This window comes from Oryctolagus cuniculus, chromosome 9, assembly GCF_051225735.1.
Source record: "Oryctolagus cuniculus isolate XC-2025 breed Fujian yellow rabbit chromosome 9, ASM5122573v1, whole genome shotgun sequence".
In the NCBI taxonomy this organism is placed as follows: domain Eukaryota; kingdom Metazoa; phylum Chordata; class Mammalia; order Lagomorpha; family Leporidae; genus Oryctolagus; species Oryctolagus cuniculus.
The window spans coordinates 76,464,321-76,475,418 of NC_142875.1; the positions used below are offsets into that span (position 1 = coordinate 76,464,321).

The following is an 11,098-nucleotide window of genomic DNA, read 5'->3' on the forward strand; positions in this document are numbered from 1 at the left end:
GGTGTTGGTAGTCTTGGATCCCTCTAAGGACTTGGAAGGAAAGGTCTCTTCCAGGCCTCTCTGCTTCCCTTTAGATGGCTGTCTTCTCACTGGGTCTCTTCACATCTTCCTTCTGTGGGTGCTCTCTCTGGGTCTAAATTCCTCTTTTTTATTTTTTGTTCTTTAAAAGTTCAGCTTTAATGACAAACATCTATTACATCAGCCTCTCCACAAAATAAGTTAGATGTGAGTACCCAATTTCCCACAGGAGGTACCACAGCTCCTCTTCAGTACCCTGCATTCAAGGCGCTGGGCCTGTGGGTATTGCCCTGTGATGTACACATGGAAGCAATAACGTAAGTCGCTGACGTACATGGCTCCTGCACACTGCTACTCTTCAAGGCTGGGATATTCTTGATGATCTGCTGCACCAAGATAGCATTGGTCAACACGTGGGTCTGAGGGGAGCATGCTGAAGCGGCAGGCGAAGCAGCTGGCCCACCACAGGCAGCTCCTCAGGCCCAACCCTGTTCACCCACAGGCTCTGCATCAACCTGTGGACTCAAGGAGAAGAGCCAAGGCAGAGACGCGGGCCCCCAGAGCTTGTCCCTCTTCCTTAGATGCTCTGCTTCCCCTTTCTCTAGAGAAGACTGTAGCAACAAGAAGCCAGAAATGGCAGTAGAGTCTCACCAACTACACAAGTATGCTCCAGGAGCCTACAGATAACACCAGAAACACAGTCGGCCACGCTGTCAGGAATTACAGTCAAACCAACCTAGTGCCTAGCTTACTGGCACTTTGCAGGATGTCAAAGCTCTGACCTGGGACAGGGATAACCAATAAGCTGTGACAAACTGCCTCTGTCACATGCCAGTGGTATAAAAGTTGACCCAAATCCATAAGGTAGAGCAGCACAGGGGAAAGCTGCGTCTGGGTGACATGAGGAACTCCTCCAGGCTCTGAAGCCAACAACTCCTCTTTCGAAAATCCTGCTAGTGTGGAAAAGAAAAAGCTGACGTATCCACATCACTGATCAACCAGTCATTAACTTCCATCCAGAAAATGATGATCTCATGTGCAGTATCCCGATAAGCATAGCAACCAAGCTTGAACTGAGTCTTCCCATAATACAGCAACGACTTAACTGAGAAAGCAGATCAGCAGGCAGACTGGGTGGAAAATGTACAAGCTGAACCAAATGTTGCTGAGGCTCTGCAGGGAGAACCACCACAGTGCCTTCCTGTGGATCATAGATTCGGAGAGCAGTAGCTTGTAAACTTTTTAGTAATTCTTTATTTGCTCCTGCTGCAGTAGTATGAATGATATCTCTAAGCTATGCAGAAAGCTCAGGGTTTCAGGAGCCAAGATGAGCAAGCTGCAATGGTAAACCAGCCAGCCAACATGAAAACACTTTACTACGGTATCTGAATCTTGTAAGACCGTATCTCTTCCTTTTGATAGATTTTACTGAAAAACTTCAGCAATGAAGTTTGAACTGGAAGGATAAGGCCCCTCTGCTGATAAAAGGTATACACTGCCTTAATCAGAGTCTCAGTAGCCTCTCTGCTGTGTTGTATCTACACTAACCTCCATGACACTCCAAGCAATCTGTTCAGTTGCTTACTATTCTGCCTAGAGTCATCTTCAAGGGTCTGTCACAAATCTTCTGATCATTTCTATCCAACTGGAAGCTTTCTGCAAAGTTGAGGCATTTGCCAAGGAGACCATGATATCAGACAGTGCTAAATTCAGTAAGAGAGGCCGGTGCTGTGGCTCACTAGGCTAATCCTCTGCCTGCAGTGCCAGCACCCTGGGTTCTAGTCCTGGTCAGGGTGCCGGATTCTGTCCTGGTTGCTCCTCTTCCAGTCCAACTCTGCTGTGGCCTGGGAAGGCATTGTAGGATGGCCCAGGTGCTTGAGCCCTGCACCCACATGGGAGACCAGGAGGAAGCACCTGGCTCCTGGCTTCGGATTGGCGCAGCATGCAGGCCGTAGCAGCCATTTGGGCGTTGAACCAATGGAAGACCTTTCTCTCTCTCTCTCTCTCTCTCTCTCTCTCTCACTGTCTAACTCTGTCAAAAAACAAAAAAATTCAGTAAGAGTTGATCTATGTTATTGGAGAAAATTGTGCAATGCTTGATGTTTTTCTTTCCTTCTGTTCTTGGTTATTTTAATGCATACAGAAAATGACTCATAAAATGGTGTTTGAAATAAATAAGGCAATTCTTTAAATCCATGATTCCAATTTATGGATTTCATCATTTTCTTTAGACAGTTTCCACAAAAGGGAAATAATATTAAGGACTTGCTGCATAACTTGTAGAGACACTCATTCTATACCATTTCAAACAGAAGCATCTGGCTGTAGAGGCACAGCTTCAACCCAGCATTCAATTAGTCATCTTCAGTAGATGATAGGCCTTCATCCATAACACCTAATCCTCAAACAGGATACAATAGCCTGAACTGTGAACTGACATTTGGCTGTGAACCCCTGTTTTCATAAACCTGGATGTGTTACTGGTCATTGGCGTGTTCCTTCCAATTGATAAAAATGGGGTTTCTAGTGGCATAGGGATTTTCTTTTTGTTCCTGAAGTCCTTCATTTTCTTTCAACCTCCTGGATCCATCTGCCAAGGTGAAAGGAAAAAATGAAGAAATTTGTTCAGCTCCTATTTTAGGGGACAGGGATTGAAGTTGAATTGCTGCTGTATTATTTTTAAGTGAGTTAATGTATGCAAAATGTTTAGCATAGGGCTAGATACATATTAACTCATTTAATCCTCAAAACAACCCTAAATATCTTTTTTTAACTTTTATTTAATGAATATAAATTTCCAAAGTACAGCTTATGGATTACAATGGCTTCCCCCCCATAATGTCCCTCCCACCCGCAATCCTCCCCTTTCCCACTCCCTCTCCCCTTCCATTCACATCAAGATTCATTTTTGATGCTCTTTATATACAGAAGATCAGTTTAGCATACATTAAGTAAAGATTTCAACAGTTTGCTCCCACACAGAAGCATAAAGTGAAAAATAATAGATGATTTTTTAAATGATGATGAAATCAGATCAGACCTAGAGTCAAGTTGGGAATTGATAATTTCTTTTTTTTTTACAGAAGATCAGTTTAGTATACATTAAGTAAAGATTTCAACAGTTTGCACCCCCATAGAAACACAAAGTGAAATATACTGTTTGAGTACTCGTTATAGCATTAAATCTCAATGTACAGCACATTAAGGACAGAGATCCTACATGAGGAGTAAGTGCACAGTGACTCCTGTTGTTGACTTTACAAATTGACACTCCTGTTTATGGCCTCAGTAATCTCCCTATGCTCCAGTCATGAGTTTCCAAGGCTATGGAAGCCTTTTGAGTTCACCGACTCTTATCTTGTTTAGACAAGGTCATAGTCAAAGTGGAGGTTCTCTCCTCCCTTCAGAGAAAGGTACTTCCTTCTTTGAAGACCTGTTCTTTCCACTGGGATCTCCTCACAGAGATCTTTCATTTAGGTCTTTTTTTTTTTTGCCAGAGTGTCTTGGCTTTCCATGCCTGAAATACTCTCATGGGCTTTTCAGCCAGATCCGAATGCCTTTAGGGCTGATTCTGAGGCCAGAGTGCTGTTTAGGACATCTGCGATTCTATGAGTCTGCTGAGTATCTCGCTTTCCATGTTGGATCACTCTCCCCTTTATTTATTCTATTGGTTAGTATTAGCAGGTACTAGACTTGTTTATATGATCCCTTTGACTCTTAGTCCTTTCATTATGATCAATTGTGAACTGAAATTGATCACTTGGACTAGTGAGATGGCATTGGTACATGCCACCTTGATGGGATTGAATTGGAGTCCCCTGGTATGCTTCTAACTCTACCATTTGGGGCAAGTCAGCCTGAGCATGTCCCAAATTGTACATCTCTTCCCTCTCTTATTCCCACTCTTATGTTTAACAGGGATCACATTTCAGTTAAATTTCAACACTTAAGAATAACTGTGTGATAATTACAGAATTAAACCAGTCATATTAAGTAGAGTAGACAAAAAAACTACTAAGAGGGATAATGTATTAAGTTGTTCATTAACAGTCAGGGCTATGCTGATCAAGTCACCGTTTCTCATAGTGTCCATTTCACTTCAACAGGTTTCCTTTTTGGTGTCCAGTAAGTTGTCACCGATCAGGGAGAACATATGGTATTTGTCCCTTTGGGACTGGCTTATTTCACTCAGCATGATGTGTTCTAGATTCCTCCATTTTGTTGCAAATGACTGGATTTCGTTGTTTCTTACTGCGGTATAGTATTCTAAAGAGTACATATCCCATAATTTCTTTATCCAGTCTACCTTTGATGGGCATTTAGGTTGGTTCCAGGTCTTGGCTATTGTGAATTGTGCTGCTATAAACATTAGGGTGCAGACCGCTTTTTGTTTGCAAATTTAAATTCCTTTGGGTAAATTCCAAGGAGTGGGATGGCTGGGTCGAACGGTAGGGTTATCTTCAGGTTTCTGAGGAATCTCCAGACTGACTTCCATAGTGGCTTGACCAGTTTGCATTCCCACCAACAGTGGGTTAGTGTCCCTTTTTCCCCACATCCTCTCCAGCATCTGTTGTTGGTAGATTTCTGAATGTGAGCCATTCTAACCAGGGTGAGGTGAAACCTCATTGTGGTTTTGATTTGCATTTCCCTGATTGCTAATGATCTTGAACATTTTTTCATGTGCCTGTTGGCCATTTGGATTTCCTCTTTTGAAAAATGTCTATTGAGGTCCTTGGCCCATCTCTTAAGTGGGTTGTTGGTTTTGTGTTTGTGGAGTTTCTTGATCTCTTTGTAGATTCTGGTTATTAACCCTTTATCTGTTGCATAGTTTGCAAATATTTTTTCCCATTCTGTCGGTTGTCTCTTCACTCTCCTGACTGTTTCTTTTGCAGTACAGAAACTTCTCAATTTGATGCAATCCAAATAGTTGATTTTGGCTTTGACTGCCTGTGCCTCCCGGGTCTTTTCCAGAAACTCTTTGCCTATGCCAATATCTTGAAGGGTTTCTCTAATGTTCTCTAATAACTTGATGGTGTCAGGTCATAGATTTAGGTCTTTAATCCATGTTGAGTGGATTTTTGTGTAAGGTGTAAGGTAGGGGTCTTGCTTCATGCTTCTGCACATGGAAATCCAGTTTTCCCAGCACCATTTATTGAATAGACTGTCCTTGCTCCAGGAATTGGTTTTAGATCCTTGATCAAATGTAAGTTGGCTGTAGAGGTTTAGGTTGATTTCTGGTGTTTCAATTCTGTTCCATTGGTCTATCCATCTGTTTCTGTACCGGTAATATGCTGTTGTGATTACAACTGCCCTGTAGTATGTCCTGAAATCTGGTATTGTGATGCCTCCAGCATTGTTTTTGTTGTAGAAGATTGCTTTAGCTATTCGAGGTCTCTTTTGCCTCCATATGAATTTCAGCATCATTTTTTCTAGATCTGAGAAGAATGTCTTTGGTATCCTGATTGGAATTGCATTGAATCTATAAATTGCTTTTGGGAGAATGGACATTTTGATGATGCTGATTCTTCCAATCCATGAGCATGGAAGATTTTTCCATTTTTTAGTATCCTCTTCTATTTCTTTCTTTAAGGTTTTGTAATTTTCATCGTAGAGATCTTTAACGTCCTTGGTTAAGTTTATTCCAAGGTATTTGATTGTTTTTGTAGCTATTGTGAATGGGATTGATCTTAGCAGTTCTTTCTCAGCCATGGCATTGCTTGTGTATACAAAGGCTGTTGATTTTTGTGCATTGATTTTATATCCTGCCACTTTGCCAAACTCCTCTATGAGTTGCAATAGTCTCTTAGTAGAGTTCTTTGGATCCTCTAAGTAAAGAATCATATCGTCTGCAAAGAGGGATAGTTTGACTTCTTCCTTCTCAATTTGTATTCCTTTAATTTCTTTTTCTTGTCTGATGGCTCTGGCTAAAACTTCCAGAACTATGTTAAATAGCAGTGGTGAGAGTGGGCATCCCTGTCTGGTGCCAGATCTCAGTGGAAATGCTTCCAACTTTTCCCCATTCAATAGGATGCTGGCTGTGGGCTTTTCATAAATTGCTTTGATTATAGTGAGGAATGTGCCTTCTATACCCAATTTGCTTAGAGTTTTCATCATGAAAGGGTGTTGAATCTTATCGAATGCTTTCTCTGCATCTATTGAGATAATCATATGGTTTTCTTCTGCAGTCTGTTAATGTGGTGAATCACATTGATTGATTTGCGAATGTTGAACCATCCCTGCATACCAGGGATAAATCCCACTTGGTCTGGGTGGATGATTTTTCTGATGTGTTGTTGTATTCTATTGGCGAGAATTTTATTGAGGATTTTTGCGTCTATGTTCACCAGGGATATTGGTCTATAATTTTCTTTCAGTGCTGCATCTTTCTCTGGCTTAGGGATTAAGGTGATGCTGGCTTCATAGAAAGAATTTGGGAGGATTCCCTCTTTTTCGATTGTTCTGAATAGTTTGAAAAGAAATGGGATTAGTTCTTCTTTAAATGTCTGGTAGAATTCCGCAGTGAATCCATCTGGTCCTGGGCTTTTCTTTGTTGGGAGGGCCTTTATTACTGTTTCAATTTCTGTTTCAGTTATGGGTCTATTTAGGTTTTCTATGTCTTCCTGGTTCAATTTTGGTAGATTGCATGTGTCCAGGAATCTATCCATTTCTGATAGATTTTCCTGTTTGCTGGCATACAAGTCCTTGTAGTAATTTCTGATGATCCTTTTTATTTCTGTGGTGTCTGTTGTTACATTTCCTTTTTCAACTCTGATTTTATTGATTTGGGTCTTTTCTCTTCTTGTTTTAGTTAGTTGGGCCAATGGGGTGTCAATTTTGTTTATTTTTTCAAAACACCAGCTCCTTGCTTGGCTGATTTTTTGTAATTTTTTTTGGATTCAATCCTGTTGATTTCTTCTCTGATTTTAATTATTTCTCTTCTACTAGATTTGGGTTTGGTTTGCTGCAGTTTTTCTAGGTCCTTGAGCTGCATTTAAAGCTCATTTATTTGGTACCTTTCCAATTTCTTGATATAGGCACCTATTGCTATAAACTTGCCTCTCAGTACTGCTTTTGCTGTATCGCGTAAGTTTTGATATGTTGTGTTGTTATCCTCACTTACTTCCAGCAAGTTTTTGATTTCTCTTTTGATTTCTTGAATGACCCAGTGTTCATTCAGGAGCATGTTGTTCAGTCTCCATGTGTTTGCATACTTTCTAGGGTTTCCTGAGTTGCTAATTTCCAACTTCATTCCTTTATGGTCTGAGAAGCTGCATGGTATGATTCTAATTCTTTTAAATTTGCTGAGACTTGCTTTATGGCCTAGTATGTGATCAATCCTAGAGAAGGTTCCATGCACTGCTGAGAAGAATGTGAAGTCTTTAGATGTAGGATTGAAAGTTATGTAGATATCTGTTAGATCCATTTGGGCAATAGTGTTGATTAAATCTGCTGTTTCCTTGTTGATCTTCTGTCTGGATGATCTGTCTATTTCTGAGAGTGGAGTATTGAAGTCCCCCAGTACTATTGTATTGGAATCTAAGTCTCCCTTTAAGTCCCTTAACATATCTTTTAAATAGACCGGTGCCCTGTAATTAGGTGCATATACATTTATAATAGTTACATCTTCCTGTTGAATTGAACCCTTAATCATTATATAGTGTCCCTCTTTGTCTCTCTTAACAGTTTTTGTATTAAAGTTTATTTTGTCTGATATTAATATGGCTACACCTGCTTTTTTTTGGTTTTTGTTGGCATGGAATATCTTTTTCCAACCTTTCACTTTCAGTCTGCTTGCATCTTTGTTAGAGAGATGTGTTTCTTGTAGGCAACAAATAGTTGGGTTGTGTTCCTTGAGCCAATCAGCCAATCGGTGTCTTTCAACTGAAGAGTTAAGACCATTAATGTTTAATGTGACTATTGATACATAGTGACTTTGCCCTGCCATTTTCTGGGGATATTTTCTAGTATATGCTTTGAGCTTCCCATGCTCTTTTTTTTTATTTTTTTGACAGGCAGAGTGGACAGTGAGAGAGAGAGACAAAGAGAAAGGTCTTCCTTTGCCGTTGGTTCACCCTCCAATAGCTGCCGCGGTTGGCGTGCAGCGGCCGGCACACCGCGCTGATCTGATGGCAGGAGCCAGTAGCCAGGTGCTTTTCCTGGTCTCCCATGGGGTGCAGGGCCCAAGCACCTGGGCCATCCTCCACTGCACTCCCTGGCCACAGCAGAGAGCTGGCCTGGAAAAGGGGCAACCAGGACAGAATCCGGCGCCCCAACCGGGACTAGAACCCGGTGTGCCGGTGCCGCTAGGCGGAGGATTAGCCTAGTGAGCCGCGGCGCCGGCCTTCCCATGCTCTTTTACTGGGGGTTTTTCTTCCTTTACCTTCTTTCATATTGATGGCCGTGTTTCTGTGTTTCTGAGTGTAGCACATCTTTAAGTATCTTTTGCAGGGCCGGACGAGTGGCCACAAAGTCTTTCAATTTCTGTTTGCTATGAAAGGTCTTTATTTCACCTTCATTCACAAATGACAGCTTAGCAGGATATAATATTCTGGGCTGGCAATTTTTCTCTCTTAGCACCTGGGCTATGTCTCGCCATTCCCTCCTAGCCTGTAGTGTTTCTGATGAGAAGTCTGCTGTGAGTCTAATTGGAGATCCTCTGAGAGTAATCTGACGTTTCTCTCTCGCACATTTTAGGATCTTTTCTTTATGTTTCACTGTGGTAAGTTTAATTACAATGTGTCATGGTGAGGATCTCTTTTGGTCATGTTTATTGGGGGTTCTATGAGCTTCCTGTACTAGGATGTCTCTGTCCTTCTCCAAACCTGGAATGTTCTCTGCTAGTATCTCACTAAAGAGGCCTTCTAATCCTTTCTCTCTCTCCATACCTTCAGGAACTCCTAGAACTCAAATGTTGGATTTTTTAATAGTATCTTGTAGATTTCCAACAATATTTTTTAGGTTTCTAATTTCCTCTTTTCTTTGGTTTGACTGTATGTTTTCCTGTGTTCTGACTTCTAAGTCCGATATTCTCTCTTCTGCTTCACCCATTCTGTTTGTAAGGCTCTCTAATGTGTTTGTCATTTGATCTATTGAGCTCTTCATTTCATTTTGATTTCTCTTCACTATCACACTTTCCTGTTCTACTAGTTTCTGCGTTTCATTTTGATTCTTCCTTAAAATTTCATTTTCACGAGAGAGATTTTCAATCCTGTCCAATAAGGATTTCTGTAGTTCAAGGATTTGCTTTTGAAAACTTCTAAATGTTCTTATCATAAATTTTTTGAAATCCGTATCTTGCATTTCTTCTATCTCATCATCTTCATAATCTTGGCTTGGGGTGTTTTGTTTATTTGGAGGCATCATAGTATCATCATTGATCTTGTTCCCTCGATTTCTGTGTTTCTTGCTTGGCATAGTTACTTCTTCTTTCGTCACTGTGCATTTGTTTATTTTTTTTTTTATTTTATACTATGGCTGTGTTAAGTGGACTGCTTGCTGTTGGAGGAGCCTTGGAGGCTTGAGATGGGTGTGGCCTGAGAGTTCTGCTTGGTTCCTCTGGGTTACGTGTGTGCAAAGGTGACACCCTTAGGTTATGTGTGGTAAATCTCTTTTATTTATTTATTTATTTATTTATTTAATTCATTCAGGAGGTAAGTAATACCGCACCACACGGCTGTGCAGAATTGATGGTATTTAGTTTCCAATCTCTGGCTTCTACCCAAAGAGTCTGTGCAGGCTCTGTTTCTCCCCTGGACTCCCACTGGGTTGCCTAGGCTACTGAATTGTAGTGATTCAGTGCCTTAGCTCTCCCCTGTTGTTATGTAAATCCAGAGTGGGGGCCTGCTCTTTGTGTCTTACAAACCTTGCAAACTCTTGCAAACCTTGCAACCTTTGCAAGGTTGGTGGAGAGAGAAACCCCCCACCTTTTTTCCTTCTCTCCTGTAGTCAGTCTGGTGAACTTTCCCGCTCCCCTCTAGATTCTGACCACCGTTTCCCTGCCAGTGTCTTGGGTTACTGAGCTCACCTCCCCTTCCCACACCTTTGTGTGGACTCGGAGCCCTGGGCATCCCAACTCTCTCCGCTGGTGTCTGTGTGACATCTACTCCCCTTCCTGCACTGGCGCGCAGCCCCTGCAGCTCCCGCAGCTCGGCTTCTGCGCGGTGGGCAACCTGGTTCTCCCAGTAGGTCCTCCGAGTCACAGCCACTAGATCCAGAAGAGTTTCCTCTGCAATTTTTTCCTGATCCTTTTTCTGAAGCTACTGTAACTCCACTTTTATTAAACTAAATTTTCCTGGACTATCGGTGCCCGCCCTCACTATTCCGCCATCTTGCCTAAAGATCTTTTTAAGATTTATTTATTTGAAAGACAAAGAGAGGTAGAGCGAGAGAGGGAGAGAGAGAGGTCTTCCATCTGCTGGTTCACTCCCCAAATGGCTGCAACAGCCAGAGCTGGGCCAATCCAAAACCAGGAGCCAAGAGCTTCTTCTGGGTTTCCCAAGTGGGTGCAGGGGACCAAGGATTTGGGCCATCTTCCACTGCTTTCCAAGGCCATAGCAGAGAGCTGGACTGGAAGTGGAGCAGCCTGGTCTTGAACCGGCACCCATATGGGATCCTAGCATTAGACAGTGGCTTTAGCTACTATGCCACAGCACTGGCCCCAAAAAGATAAATTAAATTCATTTACTGTAGTTCATTTAATGCAGATTCATTTATGCATCTCATAAAATATTGGTTAAAATAAATGTCATTGAAACACCACTATACAGATATTTTTATTGTATACATATCAGCTATGCATTTAAAAATAATAAAAATCCTACTCTCTAGAACATAAGAACACAATAGAACAGAGATATTATACAAATGTAATGAATATACATAAGATTAAGTATATGATTTTTACCACACTCATATTACATACATAGTTTTTAAACTAATCTTTTTTTTTTTCTCTGTCTTCTACATTTTTTTTTAATCTTTTATTTAATGAATATAAATTTCCAAAGTACGACTCATGTGTTACAATGGTTTCCCCCCCATACCGTCCCTCCCACCCACAACCCTCCCCTTTCCCACTCCC

The 11,098-nt window shown here is 41.4% G+C and overlaps 1 pseudogene; it reads right to left on the bottom strand.

Annotated features, from left to right (window-relative positions):
- Window positions 1-266: 266 nt before the first annotated feature.
- LOC127487171 (testis-expressed protein 10-like) lies at window positions 267-2,292 on the bottom strand (annotated as a pseudogene).
- Window positions 2,293-11,098: the final 8,806 nt, after the last annotated feature.